At 43.7% G+C, this 24,487-nt stretch overlaps 1 long non-coding RNA gene across 1 annotated transcript in view; it reads left to right on the top strand.

Moving 5' to 3' along the window:
• Positions 1-749: 749 nt before the first annotated feature.
• LOC137225899 (uncharacterized) overlaps positions 750-24,487 on the top strand; it is a 443,427-nt gene continuing 419,689 nt past the window's right edge. Inside the window, exon 1 of the long non-coding RNA XR_010944083.1 lies at positions 750-800. This is a non-coding gene — a long non-coding RNA (uncharacterized lncRNA). The remainder of the gene's footprint in view (positions 801-24,487) is intronic.

Consider the following 24,487-nt stretch of genomic DNA (forward strand, 5'->3'; position numbering starts at 1 on the left):
CCGTTCAGACACGTCCAGCTAGTCTCTCATTGGTTCTCCCTATTCCTGTTCATCTTCCGCAGTAATTGCAAACTGGGCCAAACAGGAGGTTAAAGGCACTGACTCTCCCAGTCGGGAGAGTGTTAGTAAAGCGTCTGGAATGTTGCACCCGAGTACCAGGGTACGAAAACTGAGACATATTTGAACACGTCTCCCGATCACATGGTTGATCATACTCTAGGTTCCACATGCATGTTTTAGCTGAAGGAAGAATACCTTAAACCTGGGTAGTTGAAACCCGTGGAATGGGTACCATAAAATATGACTTCAAAGGGTCTTCATTTGCTCACCGAACCTCTCCAATCCTATCACTGCTGCGTTTATGCCCCTGTACACATGCTTGATTCTCTTTCGGAGACATAGCAATCCATAGGTTTTAAGATGCTTACTAGTCAGGTACATTCTTAGGCATTTAATATGCGGTGTTGAGTCCATTTCGTTGAGCAAGGAGTAGCTCTTGTCTATTCCATATTTGGCTTAAGGAACTTTATCTGTGCTCATTTCAATCTCTGGTTTTATGCAGCACCCCAACTCACCTTTCCCCTTAAGCAAGCATAAGTTGGTTTTCTAAATTTGAGACCCTATTCTGTTCTGTAATTCAGTTCCTGTGTAGCCAAGTTTACATTCCGTGTATTACTGATATCTTATGATGTTTCTTTTTCTGTGTGACTTATTTCTGTTAGAATCATCATACCTGAATCCACTCATTGTGCTGCTAAGGGCCTGATGACATAGATATCATTGCTGAGTGATATTGCTTTGTAAGTAAATACCACAACTTCTTTATCCATTTTTCACTTTCTGCGATGTTGAACTTGTACTGTAAACGAGGTTCTTGTAAACAGAGCCGTTCCAACCTTTGGGGTGGCTGTGTCTTTTTGATTTTAATTTCCCTAAGCTATAGGACCATAAGTGGAAGTGCCCTAGGCTCTGTTGCTTTGTTTTTTAGATGTTTCAGGAAACACCATACACTTCTCCCGAGTGTCTGTTGGCAATTTACATCCCGCCCATCAGCATAACAAGGCTCCCAGTTCTCCATGGCCTGTCCTGCCTTTCTGGATTTTACACTTTTTTCAGATGGCCCTTTTGACTGGGGGGAAGTGAGACTTCATTGTAGTGCAGATTTCCTTTGCAAGCTTGCTTGGTTGGCCAAAAAGGGCGTATGCGTGTTTTCCTGAATATATTCAGGAAAGAACACATACGCCCTTTTTGGCCAAGTGCATCATTGTGGACGTTCTGCCTCTTTTCCTATGCTTTCAATGCAATTCCAGTCTACCTCCTGAAATCGGTTTCCTGCAATTCTGCCCCGCTTTCAAGTCCTCTTGGCAGCCTTACTTCAGTATATTTTTGGACGATAGCTGTCATTTATAACTCTGCAGGTTTGTGAATTACAGTGCCCCTGAGCTCCTTTCTTCAACTCGCTTTCTTGTGAGCTGGCCGCAACACCGCAGGATGGCTTCAGGCCCTAATCTGGTTCTGGCACGGCACGCTGAGCCTTTGGTTATTTCCTCTTCCTGGTGGGAAATGAGAGTTAAATTTGCCCTTCCAGACACCTCCAGCTAGTCTCTCATTGGTTCTCCCTATTCCTGTTCATCTTCCGCAGAAATTGCAAACTGGGCCAAACAGGAGGTTAAAGGCGCTGACTCTCCAAGTGGGGAGAGTGTTAGTAAAGCGTCTGGAATGTTGCACCCGAGTACCAGGGGAGGAAAACTGAGACATATTTGAACACGTCTCCCGTTCACACGGTTGATCATACTCTGGGTTCCACATGCATGTTTTAGCTGAAGGAAGAATACCTTAAACCTGGAGAGTTGAGACCCGTGGAATGGGTACCATGCAATATGACTTCAAAGGGTCTTCATTTGCTCACCGAACCTCTCCAATCCTATCACTGCTGCGTTTTAACCCCTGTACACGTGCTTGATTCTCTTTTGGAGACATAGCAATCCATAGGTTTTAAGATACTTACTAGTCAGGTACATTCTTAGGCGTTTAATATGCGGTGTTGAGTCCATTTCGTTGAGCAAGGAGTAGCTCTTGTCTATTCCATATTTGGCTTAAGGAACTTTATCTGTGCTCATTTCAATCTCTGGTTTTATGCAGCACCCCAACTCACCTTTCCCCTTAAGCAAGCATAAGTTGGTTTTCTAAATTTGAGACCCTGTTCTGTTCTGTAATTCAGTTCCTGTGTAGCCAAGTTTACATTCCGTGTATTACTGATATCTTATGATGTTTCTTTTTCTGTGTGACTTATTTCAGTTAGAATCATCATACCTGAATCCACTCATTGTGCTGCTAAGGGCCTGATGACATAGATTTCATTGCTGAGTGATGTTGCTTTGTAAGTAAATACCACAACTTCTTTATCCATTTTTCACTTTCTGCGATGTTGAACTTGTACTGTAAACGAGGTTCTTGTAAACAGAGCCGTTCCAACCTTTGGGGTGGCTGTGTCTTTTTGATTTTAATTTCCCTAAGCTATAGGACCATAAGTGGAAGTGCCCTAGGCTCTGTTGCTTTGTTTTTTAGATGTTTCAGGAAACACCATACACTTCTCCCGAGTGTCTGTTGGCAATTTACAGCCCGTCCATCAGCATAACAAGGCTCCCAGTTCTCCATGGCCTGTCCTGCCTTTCTGGATTTTACACTTTTTTCAGATGGCCCTTTTGACCGGGGGGAAGTGAGACTTCATTGTAGTGTAGATTTCCTATGCAAGCTTGCTTGGTTGGCCAAAAAGGGCGTATGCGTGTTTTCCTGAATATATTCAGGAAAAAACGCACACGCACTTTTTGGCCAAGTGCATCATTGTGGACGTTCTGCCTCTTTTCCTATGCTTTCAATGCAATTCCAGTCTACCTCCTGAAATCGGTTTCCTGCAATTCTGCCCCGCTTTCAATTCCTCTTGGCAGCCTTACTTCAGTATATTTTTGGACGATAGCTGTCATTTATAACTCTGCAGGTTTGTGCATTACAGTGCCCCTGAGCTCCTTTCTTCAACTCGCTTTCTTGTGACTTGGCCACAACACCGCAGGATGGCTTCAGGCCCTTATCTGGTTCCGGCATGGCACGCTGAGCCTTTGGTTATTTCCTCTTGCTGGTGGGAAATGAGAGTTAAATTTGCCCGTCCAGACACCTCCAGCTAGTCTCTCATTGGTTCTCCCTATTCCTGTTCATCTTCCGCAGAAATTGGAAACTGGGCCAAACAGGAGGTTAAAGGCGCTGACTCTCCAAGTGGGGAGAGTGTTAGTAAAGCATCTGGAATGTTGCACCCGAGTACCAGGGGAGGAAAACTGAGACATATTTGAACACGTCTCCCGTTCACACGGTTGATCATACTCTAGGTTCCACATGCATGTTTTAGCTGAAGGAAGAATACCTTAAACCTGGAGAGTTGAGACCCGTGTAATGGGTACCATGCAATATGACTTCAAAGGGTCTTCATTTGCTCACCGAACCTCTCCAATCCTATCACTGCTGCGTTTCCGCCCCTGTACATATGCTTGATTCTCTTTCGGAGACATAGCAATCCATAAGTTTTAAGATACTTACTAGTCAGGTACATTCTTAGGCGTTTAATATGGGGTGTTGAGTCCATTTCGTTGAGCAAGGAGTAGCTCTTGTCTATTCCATATTTGGCTTAAGGAACTTTATCTGTGTTCATTTCAATCTCTGGTTTTATGCAGCACCCCAACTCACCTTTCCCCTTAAGCAAGCATAAGTTGGTTTTCTAAATTTGAGACCCTGTTCTGTTCTGTAATTCAGTTCCTGTGTAGCCAAGTTTACATTCCATGTATTACTGATATCTTATGATGTTTCTTTTTCTGTGTGACTTATTTCAGTTAGAATCATCATACCTGAATCCACTCATTGTGCTGCTATGGGCCTGATGACATAGATTTCATTGCTGAGTGATATTGCTTTGTAAGTAAATACCACAACTTCTTTATCCATTTTTAACTTTCTGTGATGTTGAACTTGTACTGTAAACGAGGTTCTTGTAAACAGAGCCATTCCAACCATTGGGGTGCCTGTGTCTTTTTGATTTTAATTTCCCTAAGCCATAGGACCATAAGTGGAGGTGCCCTAGGCTCTGTTGCTTTGTTTTTCAGATGTTTCAGGAAACACCATACACTTCTCCCGAGTGTCTGTTGGCAATTTACATCCCGCCCATCAGCATAACAAGGCTCCCAGTTCTCCATGGCCTGTCCTGCCTTTCTGGATTTTACACTTTTTTCAGATGGCCCTTTTGACTGGGGGGAAGTGAGACTTCATTGTAGTGCAGATTTCCTTTGCAAGCTTGCTTGGTTGGCCAAAAAGGGCGTATGCGTGTTTTCCTGAATATATTCAGGAAAGAACGCATACGCCCTTTTTGGCCAAGTGCATCATTGTGGACGTTCTGCCTCTTTTCCTATGCTTTCAATGCAATTCCAGTCTACCTCCTGAAATCGGTTTCCTGCAATTCTGCCCCGCTTTCAAGTCCTCTTGGCAGCCTTACTTCAGTATATTTTTGGACGATAGCTGTCATTTATAACTCTGCAGGTTTGTGAATTACAGTGCCCCTGAGCTCCTTTCTTCAACTCGCTTTCTTGTGAGCTGGCCGCAACACCGCAGGATGGCTTCAGGCCCTAATCTGGTTCTGGCACGGCACGCTGAGCCTTTGGTTATTTCCTCTTCCTGGTGGGAAATGAGAGTTAAATTTGCCCTTCCAGACACCTCCAGCTAGTCTCTCATTGGTTCTCCCTATTCCTGTTCATCTTCCGCAGAAATTGCAAACTGGGCCAAACAGGAGGTTAAAGGCGCTGACTCTCCAAGTGGGGAGAGTGTTAGTAAAGCGTCTGGAATGTTGCACCCGAGTACCAGGGGAGGAAAACTGAGACATATTTGAACACGTCTCCCGTTCACACGGTTGATCATACTCTGGGTTCCACATGCATGTTTTAGCTGAAGGAAGAATACCTTAAACCTGGAGAGTTGAGACCCGTGGAATGGGTACCATGCAATATGACTTCAAAGGGTCTTCATTTGCTCACCGAACCTCTCCAATCCTATCACTGCTGCGTTTTAACCCCTGTACACGTGCTTGATTCTCTTTTGGAGACATAGCAATCCATAGGTTTTAAGATACTTACTAGTCAGGTACATTCTTAGGCGTTTAATATGCGGTGTTGAGTCCATTTCGTTGAGCAAGGAGTAGCTCTTGTCTATTCCATATTTGGCTTAAGGAACTTTATCTGTGCTCATTTCAATCTCTGGTTTTATGCAGCACCCCAACTCACCTTTCCCCTTAAGCAAGCATAAGTTGGTTTTCTAAATTTGAGACCCTGTTCTGTTCTGTAATTCAGTTCCTGTGTAGCCAAGTTTACATTCCGTGTATTACTGATATCTTATGATGTTTCTTTTTCTGTGTGACTTATTTCAGTTAGAATCATCATACCTGAATCCACTCATTGTGCTGCTAAGGGCCTGATGACATAGATTTCATTGCTGAGTGATGTTGCTTTGTAAGTAAATACCACAACTTCTTTATCCATTTTTCACTTTCTGCGATGTTGAACTTGTACTGTAAACGAGGTTCTTGTAAACAGAGCCGTTCCAACCTTTGGGGTGGCTGTGTCTTTTTGATTTTAATTTCCCTAAGCTATAGGACCATAAGTGGAAGTGCCCTAGGCTCTGTTGCTTTGTTTTTTAGATGTTTCAGGAAACACCATACACTTCTCCCGAGTGTCTGTTGGCAATTTACAGCCCGTCCATCAGCATAACAAGGCTCCCAGTTCTCCATGGCCTGTCCTGCCTTTCTGGATTTTACACTTTTTTCAGATGGCCCTTTTGACCGGGGGGAAGTGAGACTTCATTGTAGTGTAGATTTCCTATGCAAGCTTGCTTGGTTGGCCAAAAAGGGCGTATGCGTGTTTTCCTGAATATATTCAGGAAAAAACGCACACGCACTTTTTGGCCAAGTGCATCATTGTGGACGTTCTGCCTCTTTTCCTATGCTTTCAATGCAATTCCAGTCTACCTCCTGAAATCGGTTTCCTGCAATTCTGCCCCGCTTTCAAGTCCTCTTGGCAGCCTTACTTCAGTATATTTTTGGACGATAGCTGTCATTTATAACTCTGCAGGTTTGTGCATTACAGTGCCCCTGAGCTCCTTTCTTCAACTCGCTTTCTTGTGACTTGGCCACAACACCGCAGGATGGCTTCAGGCCCTTATCTGGTTCCGGCATGGCACGCTGAGCCTTTGGTTATTTCCTCTTGCTGGTGGGAAATGAGAGTTAAATTTGCCCGTCCAGACACCTCCAGCTAGTCTCTCATTGGTTCTCCCTATTCCTGTTCATCTTCCGCAGAAATTGGAAACTGGGCCAAACAGGAGGTTAAAGGCGCTGACTCTCCAAGTGGGGAGAGTGTTAGTAAAGCATCTGGAATGTTGCACCCGAGTACCAGGGGAGGAAAACTGAGACATATTTGAACACGTCTCCCGTTCACACGGTTGATCATACTCTAGGTTCCACATGCATGTTTTAGCTGAAGGAAGAATACCTTAAACCTGGAGAGTTGAGACCCGTGTAATGGGTACCATGCAATATGACTTCAAAGGGTCTTCATTTGCTCACCGAACCTCTCCAATCCTATCACTGCTGCGTTTCCACCCCTGTACATATGCTTGATTCTCTTTCGGAGACATAGCAATCCATAAGTTTTAAGATACTTACTAGTCAGGTACATTCTTAGGCGTTTAATATGGGGTGTTGAGTCCATTTCGTTGAGCAAGGAGTAGCTCTTGTCTATTCCATATTTGGCTTAAGGAACTTTATCTGTGTTCATTTCAATCTCTGGTTTTATGCAGCACCCCAACTCACCTTTCCCCTTAAGCAAGCATAAGTTGGTTTTCTAAATTTGAGACCCTGTTCTGTTCTGTAATTCAGTTCCTGTGTAGCCAAGTTTACATTCCATGTATTACTGATATCTTATGATGTTTCTTTTTCTGTGTGACTTATTTCAGTTAGAATCATCATACCTGAATCCACTCATTGTGCTGCTATGGGCCTGATGACATAGATTTCATTGCTGAGTGATATTGCTTTGTAAGTAAATACCACAACTTCTTTATCCATTTTTAACTTTCTGTGATGTTGAACTTGTACTGTAAACGAGGTTCTTGTAAACAGAGCCATTCCAACCATTGGGGTGCCTGTGTCTTTTTGATTTTAATTTCCCTAAGCCATAGGACCATAAGTGGAGGTGCCCTAGGCTCTGTTGCTTTGTTTTTCAGATGTTTCAGGAAACACCATACACTTCTCCCCAGTGTCTGTTGGCAATTTACATCCCGCCCATCAGCATAACAAGGCTTCCAGTTCTCCATGGCCTGTCCTGCCTTTCTGGATTTTACACTTTTTTCAGATGGCCCTTTTGACCGGGGGGAAGTGAGACTTCATTGTAGTGCAGATTTCCTTTGCAAGCTTGCTTGGTTGGCCAAAAAGGGCGTATGCGTTTTTTCCTGAATATATTCAGGAAAAAACGCATACGCCCTTTTTGGCCAAGTGCATCATTGTGGACGTTCTGCCTCTTTTCCTATGCTTTCAATGCAATTCCAGTCTACCTCCTGAAATCGGTTTCCTGCAATTCTGCCCCGCTTTCAAGTCCTCTTGGCAGCCTTACTTCAGTATATTTTTGGACGATAGCTGTCATTTATAACTCTGCAGCTTTGTGAATTACAGTGCCCCTGAGCTCCTTTCTTCAACTCGCTTTCTTGTGAGCTGGCCGCAACACCGCAGGATGGCTTCAGGCCCTAATCTGGTTCCGGCACGGCACACTGAGCCTTTGGTTAATTCCTCTTCCTGGTGGGAAATGAGAGTTAAATTTGCCCGTTCAGACACGTCCAGCTAGTCTCTCATTGGTTCTCCCTATTCCTGTTCATCTTCCGCAGTAATTGCAAACTGGGCCAAACAGGAGGTTAAAGACACTGACTCTCCAAGTCGGGAGAGTGTTAGTAAAGCGTCTGGAATGTTGCACCCGAGTACCAGGGTACGAAAACTGAGACATATTTGAACACGTCTCCCAATCACATGGTTGATCATACTCTAGGTTCCACATGCATGTTTTAGCTGAAGGAAGAATACCTTAAACCTGGGTAGTTGAAACCCGTGGAATGGGTACCATAAAATATGACTTCAAAGGGTCTTCATTTGCTCACCGAACCTCTCCAATCCTATCACTGCTGCGTTTATGCCCCTGTACACATGCTTGATTCTCTTTCGGAGACATAGCAATCCATAGGTTTTAAGATGCTTACTAGTCAGGTACATTCTTAGGCGTTTAATATGCGGTGTTGAGTCCATTTCGTTGAGCAAGGAGTAGCTCTTGTCTATTCCATATTTGGCTTAAGGAACTTTATCTGTGCTCATTTCAATCTCTGGTTTTATGCAGCACCCCAACTCACCTTTCCCCTTAAGCAAGCATAAGTTGGTTTTCTAAATTTGAGACCCTGTTCTGTTCTGTAATTCAGTTCCTGTGTAGCCAAGTTTACATTCCGTGTATTACTGATATCTTATGATGTTTCTTTTTCTGTGTGACTTATTTCAGTTAGAATCATCATACCTGAATCCACTCATTGTGCTGCTAAGGGCCTGATGACATAGATTTCATTGCTGAGTGATATTGCTTTGTAAGTAAATACCACATCTTCTTTATCCATTTTTCACTTTCTACGATGTTGAACTTGTACTGTAAACTAGGTTCTTGTAAACAGAGCCGTTCCAACCTTTGGGGTGGCTGTGTCTTTTTGATTTTAATTTCCCTAAGCTATAGGACCATAAGTGGAAGTGCCCTAGGCTCTGTTGCTTTGTTTTTTAGATGTTTCAGGAAACACCATACACTTCTCCCGAGTGTCTGTTGGCAATTTACATCCCGCCCATCAGCATAACAAGTCTCCCAGTTCTCCATGGCCTGTCCTGCCTTTCTGGATTTTACACTTTTTTCAGATGGCCCTTTTGACCGGGGGGAAGTGAGACTTCATTGTAGTGCAGATTTCCTATGCAAGCTTGCTTGGTTGGCCAAAAAGGGCGTATTCGTTTTTTCCTGAATATATTCAGGAAAAAACGCATACGCCCTTTTTGGCCAAGTGCATCATTGTGGACGTTCTGCCTCTTTTCCTATGCTTTCAATGCAATTCCAGTCTACCTCCTGAAATCGGTTTCCTGCAATTCTGCCCCGCTTTCAAGTCCTCTTGGCAGCCTTACTTCAGTATATTTTTGGACGATAGCTGTCATTTATAACTCTGCAGGTTTGTGCATTAGGGTGCCCGTGAGCTCCTTTCTTCAACTCGCTTTCTTGTGAGCTGGCCGCAACACCGCAGGATGGCTTCAGGCCCTAATCTGGTTCTGGCACGGCACGCTGAGCCTTTGGTTATTTCCTCTTCCTGGTGGGAAATCAGAGTTAAATTTGCCCGTCCAGACACCTCCAGCTAGTCTCTCATTGGTTCTCCCTATTCCTGTTCATCTTCCGCAGAAATTGCAAACTGGGCCAAACAGGAGGTTAAAGGCGCTGACTCTCCAAGTGGGGAGAGTGTTAGTAAAGCGTCTGGAATGTTGCACCCGAGTACCAGGGGAGGAAAACTGAGACATATTTGAACACGTCTCCCGTTCACACGGTTGATCATACTCTGGGTTCCACATGCATGTTTTAGCTGAAGGAAGAATACCTTAAACCTGGAGAGTTGAGACCCGTGGAATGGGTACCATGCAATATGACTTCAAAGGGTCTTCATTTGCTCACCGAACCTCTCCAATCCTATCACTGCTGCGTTTTAACCCCTGTACACGTGCTTGATTCTCTTTTGGAGACATAGCAATCCATAGGTTTTAAGATACTTACTAGTCAGGTACATTCTTAGGCGTTTAATATGCGGTGTTGAGTCCATTTCGTTGAGCAAGGAGTAGCTCTTGTCTATTCCATATTTGGCTTAAGGAACTTTATCTGTGCTCATTTCAATCTCTGGTTTTATGCAGCACCCCAACTCACCTTTCCCCTTAAGCAAGCATAAGTTGGTTTTCTAAATTTGAGACCCTGTTCTGTTCTGTAATTCAGTTCCTGTGTAGCCAAGTTTACATTCCATGTATTACTGATATCTTATGATGTTTCTTTTTCTGTGTGACTTATTTCAGTTAGAATCATCGTACCTGAATCCACTCATTATGCTGCTTCGGGCCTGATGACATAGATTTCATTGCTGAGTGATACTGCATTGTACGTAAGTACCACAAGTTCTTTATCCATTTTTCACTTTCTGTGATACTGAAGTTGTATGGTAAACGAGGTTCTTGTAAACAGAGGCGTCCCAAACTTTGGGGTGGCTGTGTCTTTTTGATTTTAATTTCCCTAAGCTATAGGACCATAAGTGGAAGTGCCCTAGGTTCTGTTGCTTTGTTTTATAGATATTTCAGGAAACACCATACACTTCTCCCGAGTGTCTCTTGGCAATTTACATCCCGCCCATCAGCATAACAAGGCTCCCAGTTCTCCATGGCCTGTCCTGTCTTTCTGGATTTTACACTTTGTTCAGATGGCCCTTTTGACCGGGGGGAAGTGAGACTTCATTGTAGTGCAGATTTCCTTTGCAAGTTTGCTTGGTTGCCCAAAAAGGGCGTATGCGTTTTTTCCTGAATATATTCAGGAAAAAACGCATACGCCCTTTTTGTCCAAGTGCATCATTGTGGACGCTCTGCCTCTTTTCCTATGCTTTCAATGCAATTCCAGTCTACCTCCTGAAATCGGTTTCCTGCAATTCTGCCCCGCTTTCAAGTCCTCTTGGCAGCCTTACTTCAGTATATTTTTGGACGATAGCTGTCATTTATAACTCTGCAGGTTTGTGCATTACAGTGCCCCTGAGCTCCTTTCTTCAACTCGCTTTGTTGTGACTTGGCCGCAACACCGGAGGATGGCTTCAGGCCCTAATCTGGTTCCGGCACGGCACGCTGAGCGTTTGGTTAATTCCTCTTCCTGGTGGGAAATGAGAGTTAAATTTGCCTGTCCAGACACCTCCAGCTAGTCTCTCATTGGTTCTCGCTATTCCTGTACATCTTCCGCAGAAATTGCAAACTGGGCCAAACAGGAGGTTAAAGGGACTGACTCTCCAAGTCGGGAGAGTGTTAGTAAAGCGTCTGGAATGTTGCACCCGAGTACCAGGGTACGAAAACTGAGACATATTTGAACACGTCTCCCGATCACATGGTTGATCATACTCTAGGTTCCACATGCATGTTTTAGCTGAAGGAAGAATACCTAAAACCTGGGTAGTTGAAACCCGTGGAATGGGTACCATGCAATATGACTTCAAAGGGTCTTCATTTGCTCACCGAACCTCTCCAATCCTATCACTGCTGCGTTTATGCCCCTGTACATACGATTGATTCTCTTTTGGAGACATAGCAATCCATAGGTTTTAAGATACTTACTAGTCAGGTACATTATTAGGCGTTTAATATGGGGTGTTGAGTCCATTTCATTGAGCAAGGAGTAGCTCTTGTCTATTCCATATTTGGCTTAAGGAACTTTATCTGTGCTCATTTCAATCTCTTGTTTTATGCAGCACCCCGACTCACCTTTCCTCTTAAGCAAGCATAAGTTGGTTTTCTAAATTTGAGACCCTGTTCTGTTTTGGAATTCAGTTCCTGTGTAGCCAAGTTTACATTCCGTGTATTAGTGATATCTTATGATGTTTCTTTTTCTGTGTGACTTATTTCAGTTAGAATCATCGAACCTGAATCCACTCATTATGCTGCTACGGGCCTGATGACATAGATTTCATTGCTGAGTGATACTGCATTGTACGTAAGTACCACAAGTTCTTTATCCATTTTTCACTTTCTGTGATACTGAACTTGTACGGTAAACGAGGTTCTTGTAAACAGAGGCGTCCCAAACTTTGGGGTGGCTGTGTCTTTTTGATTTTAATTTCCCTAAGCTATAGGACCATAAGTGGAAGTGCCCTAGGCTCTGTTGCTTTGTTTTTTAGATGTTTCAGGAAACACCATACACTTCTCCCGAGTGTCTGTTGGCAATTTACATCCCACCCATCAGCATAACAAGGGTCCCAGTTCTCCATGGCCTGTCCTGCCTTTCTGGATTTTACACTTTTTTCAGATGGCCCTTTTGACTGGGGGGAAGAGAGACTTCATTGTAGTGCAGATTTCCTTTGCAAGCTTGCTTGGTTGGCCAAAAAGGGCGTATGCGTTTTTTCCTGAATATATTCAGGAAAAAACGCATACGCCCTTTTTGGCCAAGTGCATCATTGTGGACGTTCTGCCTCTTTTCCTATGCTTTCAATGCAATTCCAGTCTACCTCCTGAAATCGGTTTCCTGCAATTCTGCCCCGCTTTCAAGTCCTCTTGGCAGCCTTACTTCAGTATATTTTTGGACGATAGCTGTCATTTATAACTCTGCAGGTTTGTGAATTACAGTGCCCCTGAGCTCCTTTCTTCAACTCGCTTTCTTGTGAGCTGGCCGCAACACCGCAGGATGGCTTCAGGCCCTAATCTGGTTCCGGCACGGCACGCTGAGCCTTTGGTTATCTCCTCTTCCTGGTGGGAAATGAGAGTTAAATTTGCCCGTCCAGACACCTCCAGCTAGTCTCTCATTGGTTCTCGCTATTCCTGTACATCTTCCGCAGAAATTGCAAACTGGGCCAAACAGGAGGTTAAAGGCGCTGACTCTCCTGGTGGGGAGAGTGTTAGTAAAGTGTCTGGAATGTTGCACCCGAGTACCAGGGGAGGAAAACTGAGACATATTTGAACACGTCTCCCGTTCACACGGTTGATCATACTCTGGGTTCCACATGCATGTTTTAGCTGAAGGAAGAATACCTTAAACCTGGGTAGTTGAAACACGTGGAATGGGTACCATGCAATATGACTTCAAAGGGTCTTCATTTGCTCACCGAACCTCTCCAATCCTATCACTGCTGAGTTTATGCCCCTGTACACACGCTTGATTCTCTTTTGGAGACATAGCAATCCATAGGTTTTAAGATACTTACTAGTCAGGTACATTCTTAGACGTTTAATATGGGGTGTTGAGTCCATTTCATTGAGCAAGGAGTAGCTCTTGTCTATTCCATATTTGGCTTAAGGAACTTTATCTGTGCTCATTTCAATCTGTGGTTTTATGCAGCACCCCAACTCACCTTTCCCCTTAAGCAAGCATAAGTTGGTTTTCTAAATTTGAGACCCTGTTCTGTTTTGGAATTCAGTTCCTGTGTAGCCAAGTTTACATTCCGTGTATTACTGATATCTTATGATGTTTCTTTTTCTGTGTGACTTATTTCAGTTAGAATCATCGTACCTGAATCCACTCATTATGCTGCTACGGGCCTGATGACATAGATTTCATTGCTGAGGAATACTGAATTGTATATAAGTACCACAAGTTCTTTATCCATTTTTCACTTTCTGTGATACTGAACTTGTATGGTAAACGAGGTTCTTGTAAACAGAGGCGTCCCAAACTTTGGGGTGGCTGTGTCTTTTTGATTTTAATTTCCCTAAGCTATAGGACCATAAGTGGAAGTGCCCTAGGCTCTGTTGCTTTGTTTTTTAGATGTTTCAGGAAACACCATACACTTCTCCCGAGTGTCTGTTGGCAATTTACATCCCTCCCATCAGCATAACAAGGCTCCAAGTTCTCCATGGCCTGTCCTGCCTTTCTGGATTTTACACTTTTTTCAGATGGCCCTTTTGACCGGGGGGAAGTGAGACTTCATTGTAGTGCAGATTTCCTTTGCAAGCTTGCTTGGTTGGCCAAAAAGGGCGTATGCGTTTTTTCCTGAATATATTCAGGAAAAAACGCATACGCCCTTTTTGTCCAGGTGCATCATTGTGGACGCTCTGCCTCTTTTCCTATGCTTTCAATGCAATTCCAGTCTACCTCCTGAAATCGGTTTCCTGCAATTCTGCCCCGCTTTCAACTCCTCTTGGCAGCCTTACTTCAGTATATTTTTGGACGATAGCTGTCATTTATAACTCTGCAGGTTTGTGAATTACAGTGCCCCTGAGCTTCTTTCTTCAACTCGCTTTCTTGTGAGCTGGCCGCAACACCGCAGGATGGCTTCAGGCCCTAATCTGGTTCCGGCACGGCACGCTGAGCCTTTGGTTATTTCCTCTTCCTGGTGGGAAATGAGAGTTAAATTTGCCCGTCCAGACACCTCCAGCTAATCTCTCATTGGTTCTCGCTATTCCTGTTCATCTTCCGCAGAAATTGCAAACTGGGCCAAACAGGAGGTTAAAGGGACTGACTCTCCAAGTCGGGAGAGTGTTAGTAAAGTGTCTGGAATGTTGCACCCGAGTACCAGGGTACGAAAACTGAGACATATTTGAACACGTCTCCCGATCACATGGTTGATCATACTCTAGGTTCCACATGCATGTTTTAGCTGAAGGAAGAATACCTTAAACCTGGGTAGTTGAAACCCGTGGAATGGGTACCATGCAATATGACTTCAAAGGGTCTTCGTTTGCTCACCGAACCTCTCCAATCCTATCACTGCTGCGTTTATGCCCCTGTACACATGCTTGATTCTCTTTCGGAGACATAGCAATCCATAGGTTTTAAGATACTTACTAGTCAGGTACATTCTGAGGCGTTTAATATGGGGTGTTGAGTCCATTTCGTTGAGCAAGGAGTAGCTCTTGTCTATTCCATATTTGGCTTAAGGAACTTTATCTGTGCTCATTTCAATCTGTGGTTTTATGCAGCACCCCAACTCACCTTTCCCCTTAAGCAAGCATAAGTTGGTTTTCTAAATTTGAGACCCTGTTCTGTTCTGTAATTCAGTTCCTGTGTAGCCAAGTTTACATTCCGTGTATTACTGATATCTTATGATGTTTCTTTTTCTGTGTGACTTATTTCAGTTAGAATCATCATACCTGAATCCACTCATTGTGCTGCTAAGGGCCTGATGACATAGATTTCATTGCTGAGTGATATTGCTTTGTAAGTAAATACCACAACTTCTTTATCCATTTTTCACTTTCTGCGATGTTGAACTTGTACTGTAAACGAGGTTCTTGTAAACAGAGCCGTCCCAAACTTTGGGGTGGCTGTGTCTTTTTGATTTTAATTTCCCTAAGATATAGGACCATAAGTGGAAGTGCCCTAGGCTCTGTTGCTTTGTTTTTTAGATGTTTCAGGAAACACCAAACACTTCTCCCGAGTGTCTGTTGGCAATTTACATCCCTCCCATCAGCATAACAAGGTTCCCAGTTCTCCATGGCCTGTCCTGCCTTTCTGGATTTTACACTTTTTTCAGATGGCCCTTTTGACCGGGGGGAAGTGTGACTTCATTGTAGTGCAGATTTCCTTTGCAAGCTTGCTTGGTTGGCCAAAAAGGGCGTATGCGTTTTTTCCTGAATATATTCAGGAAAAAACGCATACGCCCTTTTTGGCCAAGTGCATCATTGTGGACGTTCTGCCTCTTTTCCTATGCTTTCAATGCAATTCCAGTCTACCTCCTGAAATCGGTTTCCTGCAATTCTGCCCCGCTTTCAAGTCCTCTTGGCAGCCTTACTTCAGTATATTTTTGGACGATAGCTGTCATTTATAACTCTGCAGGTTTGTGAATTACATTGCCCCTGAGCTCCTTTCTTCAACTCGCTTTCTTGTGAGCTGGCCGCAACACGACAGCATGGCTTCAGGCCCTAATCTGGTTCTGGCACGGCACGCTGAGCCTTTGGTTAATTCCTCTTCCTGGTGGGAAATGAGAGTTAAATTTGCCCGTCCAGACACCTCCAGCTAATCTCTCATTGGTTCTCGCTATTCCTGTTCATCTTCCGCAGAAATTGCAAACTGGGCCAAACAGGAGGTTAAAGGGACTGACTCTCCAAGTCGGGAGAGTGTTAGTAAAGCGTCTAGAATGTTGCACCCGAGTACCAGGGGAGGAAAACTGAGACATATTTGAACACGTCTCCCGATCACATGGTTGATCATACTCTAGGTTCCACATGCATGTTTTAGCTGAAGGAAGAATACCTTAAACCTGGGTAGTTGAAACCCGTGGAATGGGTACCATGCAATATGACTTCAAAGGGTCTTCATTTGCTCACCGAACCTCTCCAATCCTATCACTGCTGAGTTTATGCCCCTGTACACACGCTTGATTCTCTTTTGGAGACATAGCAATCCATAGGTTTTAAGATACTTACTAGTCAGGTACATTCTGAGGCGTTTAATATGGGGTGTTGAGTCCATTTCGTTGAGCAAGGAGTAGCTCTTGTCTATTCCATATTTGGCTTAAGGAACTTTATCTGTGCTCATTTCAATCTGTGGTTTTATGCAGCACCCCAACTCACCTTTCCCCTTAAGCAAGCATAAGTTGGTTTTCTAAATTTGAGACCCTCTTCTGTTTTGGAATTCAGTTCCTGTGTAACCAAGTTTACATTCTGTGTATTACTGATATCTTATGATGTTTCTTTTTCTGTGTGACTTATGTCACTTAGAATCATCGTACCTGAATCCACTCATTATACTTCTACGGGCCTGATGACATAGATTTCATTGCTGAGGGATACTGCATTGTATATAAGTACCACAAGTTCTTTATCCATTTTTCACTTTCTGTGATACTGAACTTGTATGGTAAATGAGGTTCTTGTAAACAGAGGCGTCCCAAACTTTGGGGTGGCTGTGTCTTTTTGATTTTAATTTCCCAAAGCTATAGGACCATAAGTGGAAGTGCCCTAGGCTCTGTTGCTTTGTTTTTTAGATGTTTCAGGAAACACCATACACTTCTCCCAAGTGTCTGTTGGCAATTTACATCCCGCCCATCAGCATAACAAGGCTCCCAGTTCTCCATGGCCTGTCCTGCCTTTCTGGATTTTACACTTTTTTCAGATGGCCCTTTTGACCGGGGGGAAGTGAGACTTCATTGTAGTGCAGATTTCCTTTGCAAGCTTGCTTGGTTGGCCAAAAAGGGCGTATACGTTTTTCCTGAATATATTCAGGAAAAAACGCATATGCCCTTTTCGGCCAAGTGCATCATTGTGGACGTTCTGCCTCTTTTCCTATGCTTTCAATGCAATTCCAGTTTACCTCCTGAAATCGGTTTCCTGCAATTCTGCCCCGCTTTCAAGTCCTCTTGGCAGCCTTACTTCAGTATATTTTTGGACGATAGCTGTCATTTATAACTCTGCAGGTTTGTGAATTACAGTGCCCCTGAGCTCCTTTCTTCAACTCGCTTTCTTGTGAGCTGGCCGCAACACCGCAGGATGGCTTCAGGCCCTAATCTGGTTCCGGCACGGCACGCTGAGCCTTTGGTTATTTCCTCTTCCTGGTGGGAAATGAGAGTTAAATTTGCCCGTCCAGACACCTCCAGCTAGTCTCTCATTGGTTCTCGCTATTCCTGTTCATCTTCCGCAGAAATTGCAAACTGGGCCAAACAGGAGGTTAAAGGGACTGACTCTCCAAGTGGGGAGAGTGTTAGTAAAGCGTCTGGAATGTTGCACCCGAGTACCAGGGGAAGAAAACTGAGACATATTTGAACACGTCTCCCGTTCACATGGTTGATCATACTCTGGGTTCCACATGCATGTTTTAGCTGAAGGAAGAATACCTTAAACCTGGAGAGTTGAGACCCGTGGAATGGGTACCATGCAATATGACTTCAAAGGGTCTTCATTTGCTCACCGAACCTCTCCAATCCTATCACTGCTGCGTTTATGCCCCTGTACACACGCTTGATTCTCTTTTGGAGACATAGCAATCCATAGGTTTTAAGATACTTACTAGTCAGGTACATTATTAGGGGTTTAATATGGGGTGTTGAGTCCATTTCGTTGAGCAAGGAGTAGCTCTTGTCTATTCCATATTTGGCTTAAGGAACTTTATCTGTGCTCATTTCAATCTCTGGTTTTATGCAGCACCCCAACTCACCTTTCCCCTTAAGCAAGCATAAGTTGGTTTTCTAAATTTGAGACCCTGTTCTGTTTTGGAATTCAGTTCCTGTGTAGCCAAGTTTACATTCCGTGTATTAGTGATATCTTATGATGTTTCTTTTTCTGTGTGACTTATTTCAGTTAGAATCATCGTACCTGAATCCACTCATTATGCTGCTACGGGCCTGGTGACATAGATTTCATTGCTGAGTGATACTGCATTGTTCGTAAGTTCCACAAGTTCTTTATCCATTTTTAACTTTCTGTGATGTTGAACTTGTACGGTAATCGAGGTTCTTGTAAACAGAGGCGTCCCAAACTTTGGGGTGGCTGTGTCTTTTTGATTTTAATTTCCCTAAGCTATAGGACCATAAGTGGAAGTGCCCTAGGCTCTGTTGCTTTGTTTTTTAGATGTTTCAGGAAACACCATAAACTTCTCCCGAGTGTCTGTTGGCAATTTACATCCCACCCATCAGCATAACAAGGCTCCCAGTTCTCCATGGCCTGTCCTGCCTTTCTGGATTTTACACTTTTTTCAGATGGCCCTTTTGACCGGGGGGAAGTGAGACTTCATTGTAGTGCAGATTTCCTTTGCAAGCTTGCTTGGTTGGCCAAAAAGGGCGTATGCGTTTTTTCCTGAATATATTCAGGAAAAAACGCATACGCCCTTTTTGGCCAAGTGCATCATTGTGGACGTTCTGCCTCTTTTCCTATGCTTTCAATGCAATTCCAGTCTACCTCCTGAAATCGGTTTCCTGCAATTCTGCCCCGCTTTCAAGTCCTCTTGGCAGCCTTACTTCGGTATATTTTTGGACAATAGCTGTCATTTATAACTCTGCAGGTTTGTGAATTACAGAGCCCCTGAGCTCCTTTCTTCAACTCGCTTTCTTGTGAGCTGGCCGCAACACCGCAGGATGGCTTCAGGCCCTAATCTGGTTCCGGCACGGCACGCTGAGCCTTTGGTTAATTCCTCTTCCTGGTGGGAAATGAGAGTTAAATTTGCCCTTCCAGACACCTCCAGCTAGTCTCTCATTGGTTCTCGCTATTCTTGTTCATCTTCCGCAGAAATTACAAACTGGGCCAAACAGGAGGTTAAAGGGACTGACTCTCCAAGTCGGGAGAGTGTTAGTAAAGCGTCTGGAATGTTGCACCCGAGTACCAGGGTACGAAAACTGAGACATATTTGAACACGTCTCCCGATCACATGGTTGATCATACTCTAGGTTCCACATGCATGTTTTAGCTGAAGGAAGAATACCTTAAACCTGGGTAGTTGAAACCCGTGGAATGGGTACCATGCAATATGACTTCAAAGGGTCTTCGTTTGCTCACCGAACCTCTCCAATCCTATCACTGCTGCGTTTATGCCCCTGTACACATGCTTGATTCTCTTTCGGAGACATAGCAATCCATAGGTTTTAAGATACTTACTAGTCAGGTACATTCTTAGGCGTTTAATATGCGGTGTTGAGTCCATTTCGTTGAGCAAGGAGTAGCTCTTGTCTATTCCATATTTGGCTTAAGGAACTTTATCTGTGCTCATTTCAATCTCTGGTTTTATGCAGCACCCCAACTCACCTTTCCCCTTAAGCAAGCATAAGTTGGTTTTCTAAATTTGAGACCCTGTTCTGTTCTGTAATTCAGTTCCTGTGTAGCCAAGTTTACATTCCGTGTATTACTGATATCTTATGATGTTTCTTTTTCTGTGTGACTTATTTCAGTTAGAATCATCATACCTGAATCCACTCATTGTGCTGCTAAGGGCCTGATGACATAGATTTCATTGCTGAGTGATATTGCTTTGTAAGTAAATACCACAACTTCTTTATCCATTTTTCACTTTCTGCGATGTTGAACTTGTACTGTAAACGAGGTTCTTGTAAACAGAGCCGTCCCAAACTTTGGGGTGGCTGTGTCTTTTTGATTTTAATTTCCCTAAGATATAGGACCATAAGTGGAAGTGCCCTAGGCTCTGTTGCTTTGTTTTTTAGATGTTTCAGGAAACACCAAACACTTCTCCCGAGTGTCTGTTGGCAATTTACATCCCTCCCATCAGCATAACAAGGCTCCCAGTTCTCCATGGCCTGTCCTGCCTTTCTGGATTTTACACTTTTTTCAGATGGCCCTTTTGACCGGGGGGAAGTGAGACTTCATTGTAGTGCAGATTTCCTTTGCAAGCTTGCTTGGTTGGCCAAAAAGTGCGTATGCGTTTTTTCCTGAATATATTCAGGAAAAAACGCATACGCCCTTTTTGGCCAAGTGCATCATTGTGGACGTTCTGCCTCTTTTCCTATGCTTTCAATGCAATTCCAGTCTACCTCCTGAAATCGGTTTCCTGCAATTCTGCCCCGCTTTCAAGTCCTCTTGGCAGCCTTACTTCAGTATATTTTTGGACGATAGCTGTCATTTATAACTCTGCAGGTTTGTGAATTACATTGCCCCTGAGCTCCTTTCTTCAACTCGCTTTCTTGTGAGCTGGCCGCAACACCACAGCATGGCTTCAGGCCCTAATCTGGTTCTGGCACGGCACGCTGAGCCTTTGGTTAATTCCTCTTCCTGGTGGGAAATGAGAGTTAAATTTGCCCGTCCAGACACCTCCAGCTAATCTCTCATTGGTTCTCGCTATTCCTGTTCATCTTCCGCAGAAATTGCAAACTGGGCCAAACAGGAGGTTAAAGGGACTGACTCTCCAAGTGGGGAGAGTGTTAGTAAAGCGTCTAGAATGTTGCACCCGAGTACCAGGGGAGGAAAACTGAGACATATTTGAACACGTCTCCCGATCACATGGTTGATCATACTCTAGGTTCCACATGCATGTTTTAGCTGAAGGAAGAATACATTAAACCTGGGTAGTTGAAACACGTGGAATGGGTACCATGCAATATGACTTCAAAGGGTCTTCATTTGCTCACCGAACCTCTCCAATCCTATCACTGCTGCGTTTATGCCCCTGTACACATGCTTGATTCTCTTTCGGAGACATAGCAATCCATAGGTTTTAAGATACTTACTAGTCAGGTACATTCTTAGGCGTTTAATATGGGGTGTTGAGTCCATTTTGTTGAGCAAGGAGTAGCTCTTGTCTATTCCATATTTGGCTTAAGGAACTTTATCTGTGCTCATTTCAATCTCTGGTTTTATGCAGCACCCCAACTCACCTTTCCCCTTAAGCAAGCATAAGTTGGTTTTCTAAATTTGAGACCCTGTTCTGTTTTGGAATTCAGTTCCTGTGTAGCCAAGTTTACATTCCGTGTATTAGTGATATCTTATGATGTTTCTTTTTCTGTGTGACTTATTTCAGTTAGAATCATCGTACCTGAATCCACTCATTATGCTGCTATGGGCCTGGTGACAGAGATTTCATTGCTGAGTGATACTGCATTGTACGTAAGTACCACAAGTTCTTTATCCATTTTTCACTTTCTGTGATACTGAACTTGTACGGTAAACGAGGTTCTTGTAAACAGAGGCGTCCCAAACTTTGGGGTGGCTGTGTCTTTTTGATTTTAATTTCCCTAAGCTATAGGACCATAAGTGGAAGTGCCCTAGGCTCTGTTGCTTTGTTTTTTAGATGTTTCAGGAAACACCATACACTTCTCCCGAGTGTCTGTTGGCAATTTACATCTCGCCCATCAGCATAACAAGGCTCCCAGTTCTCCATGGCCTGTCCTGCCTTTCTGGATTTTACACTTTTTTCAGATGGCCCTTTTGACCGGGGGGAAGTGAGACTTCATTGTAGTGCAGATTTCCTTTGCAAGTTTGCTTGGTTGGCCAAAAAGGGCGTATGCGTTTTTTCCTGAATATATTCAGGAAAAAACGCATACGCCCTTTTTGGCCAAGTGCATCATTGTGGACGTTCTGCCTCTTTTCCTATGCTTTCAATGCAATTCCAGTCTACCTCCTGAAATCGGTTTCCTGCAATTCTGCCCCGCTTTCAAGTCCTCTTGGCAGCCTTACTTCACTATATTTTTGGACGATAGCTGTCATTTATAACTCTGCAGGTTTGTGAATTACAGTGCCCCTGAGCTCCTTTCTTCAACTTGCTTTCTTGTGAGCTGGCCGCAACACCGCAGGATTGCTTCAGGCCCTAATCTGTTTCCGGCATGGCACTCTGAGCCTTTGGTTAATTCCTCTTCCTGGTGGGAAATGACAGTTAAATTTGCCCGTCCAGACACCTCCAGCTAGTCTCTCATTGGTTCTCCTTATTCCTATTCATCTTCCGCAGAAATTACAAACTGGGCCAAACAGGAGTTTAAAGGCACTGACTCTCCAAGTCGGGAGAGTGTTAGTAAAGCTTCTGGAATGTTGCACCCGAGTACCAGGGGACGAAAACTGAGACATATTTGAACACGACTCCCGATCACACGGTTGATCATACTCTGGGTTCCACATGCATATTTTAGCTGAAGGAAGAATACCTTAAACCTGGAGAGTTGAGACCCGTGGAATGGGTACCATGCAATATGACTTCAAAGGGTCTTCATTTGCTCACTGAACCTCTCCAATCCTGTCACAGCTGTGTTTATGCCCCTGTACACATGCTTGATTCTCTTTCAGACATAGCCATCCATACGTTTTAAGATTCTTACTAGTCAGGTATATTCTTAGGCGTTTAATATGGGGTGTTGAGTCCATTTCGTTGAGCAAGGAGTAGCTCTTGTCTATTCCATATTTGGCTTAAGGAAATTTATCTGTGCTCATTTCAAACTCTAGTTTTATGCAGCACCCCAACTCACCTTCCCCCTTAAGCAAGCATAAGTTGGTTTTCTAAACTTGAGACCCTGTTCTGTTTTGTAATTCAGTTCATGTGTAGCCAAGTTCACATTCTGTGTTTTAGTGATACCTTATGATGTTTCTTTTCTGTGTGACTTATTTCAGTTCGAATCATCATACCTGAATCTACTCATTATGGTGCTACGGACCTGATGACATAGATTTCATTGCTGAGTGTTTTTGCATTGTACGTAAGTACCACAACTTCTTTATCCATTTTTCACTTTCTGCGATATTGAACTTGTACGGTAAACGAGGTTCTTGTAAACAGAGCCGTCCCAAACTTTGGGGTGGCTGTGTCTTTTTGATTTTAATTTCCCTAAGCTATAGGACCATAAGTGGAAGTGCCCTAGGCTCTGTTGCTTTGTTTTTTAGATGTTTCAGGAAACACCATACACTTCTCCCGAGTGGCTGTTGGCAATTTACATCCCGCCCATCAGCATAAGAAGGCTCCCAGTTCTCCATGGCCTGTGGTGCCTTTATGGATTTTACACTTTTTTCAGATGGCCCTTTTGACCCGGTGGAAGTGAGAGTTCATTGTAGTGCAGATTTCCTTTGCAAGCTTACTTGGTTGGCCAAAAAGGGCGTATGCGTTTTTTCCTGAATATATTCAGGAAAAAACGCATACGCCCTTTTTGGCCAAGTGCATCATTGTCGAGGTTCTGACTCTCTTCATATGTTTTCAATGCAATTCCAGTCTACCTACTGAAATCGGTTTCCTGCAATTCTGCCTTGCTTTCAATGCCTCTTCATAGCCTTACCTCAATATATTTTTTGAAAATAGTTGGCCTTTATAACTCTGCAGGTTTTTGAATTGCAGTGGCCCTTAGCTCCATTTTTCAGCTCTTATTTTTGTGGTCTTGCCCCATAACCACAGGATTCCTTGAAGCCCTATTTTTCTTCTGGGGCACCTTGCTGTGCCTTTGGTTAATTCTTCTTACTGATGTGACATTAGAGTGACATGTGCCCATTGAAACCGCTACAGCTAGTTTCTCACTGGTTCCCCCTATTCCCATTCATCCTCCGCACTAACTGCAGACTGTGCAATACCAGAACTTAAAGGCATTGACTCTCCATGTGGGGATGTTGTTAGTAAAGTGGCTGGAATGTCGATCCGGAGCCCCAGGAGAGGAAAAATGAGGTGCGTTTTAGAAACCTTTCCCGATCATATGGTATACCAGTCGCTGGGTTTCCCAAGCATGGTTTAGCTGTAGGAAGATTCCCTTCAACCTGGAGTGTTGGGACCCTTGGAATGAGTAGCATGAAGTATTGCATTAAACTTTCGGCAGTTGCTCACCAAAGCTCACCAATCCTCTCAGCCCCAAGTGTCCAGCCTTATGTCTTATCCAGCTGTGGGTTTATATGTGGTCAATCCAGGTTGCATCTCAGCCCCTGAGCGAATTTTGTAAGAATTTTTCTCTCTTTCATTGTTTCAGCGTTTTGTTTTTAAAATTTATTTCTATAATGGGGTTTAGCTCATTTTCACTGCTGTGTTTGTGCCGCTCTGCACACACTTGATTCCCTTATGGAGATACATCAATACATGGGTTTTAAGATTCTTATTACTCAGATATATTTCTCTGCGGTGTATAGGGTGTGTTGAGGCCAGTTCATTGAGCAAGGTGTAGATCTTGTCTAATACCTATTTGGTTTATTGAACGGTATCTGTGCTAATTTCAAACTCTGGTTTTATGCATCACCCCACCTCTCCTTTCCCCTTAAGCTGACATAAGTGTGTTTTCTAAATGTGAGACACTG

The sequence above is a fragment of the Pseudorca crassidens genome, chromosome 6 (assembly GCF_039906515.1).
Source record: "Pseudorca crassidens isolate mPseCra1 chromosome 6, mPseCra1.hap1, whole genome shotgun sequence".
Classification (NCBI taxonomy): domain Eukaryota; kingdom Metazoa; phylum Chordata; class Mammalia; order Artiodactyla; family Delphinidae; genus Pseudorca; species Pseudorca crassidens.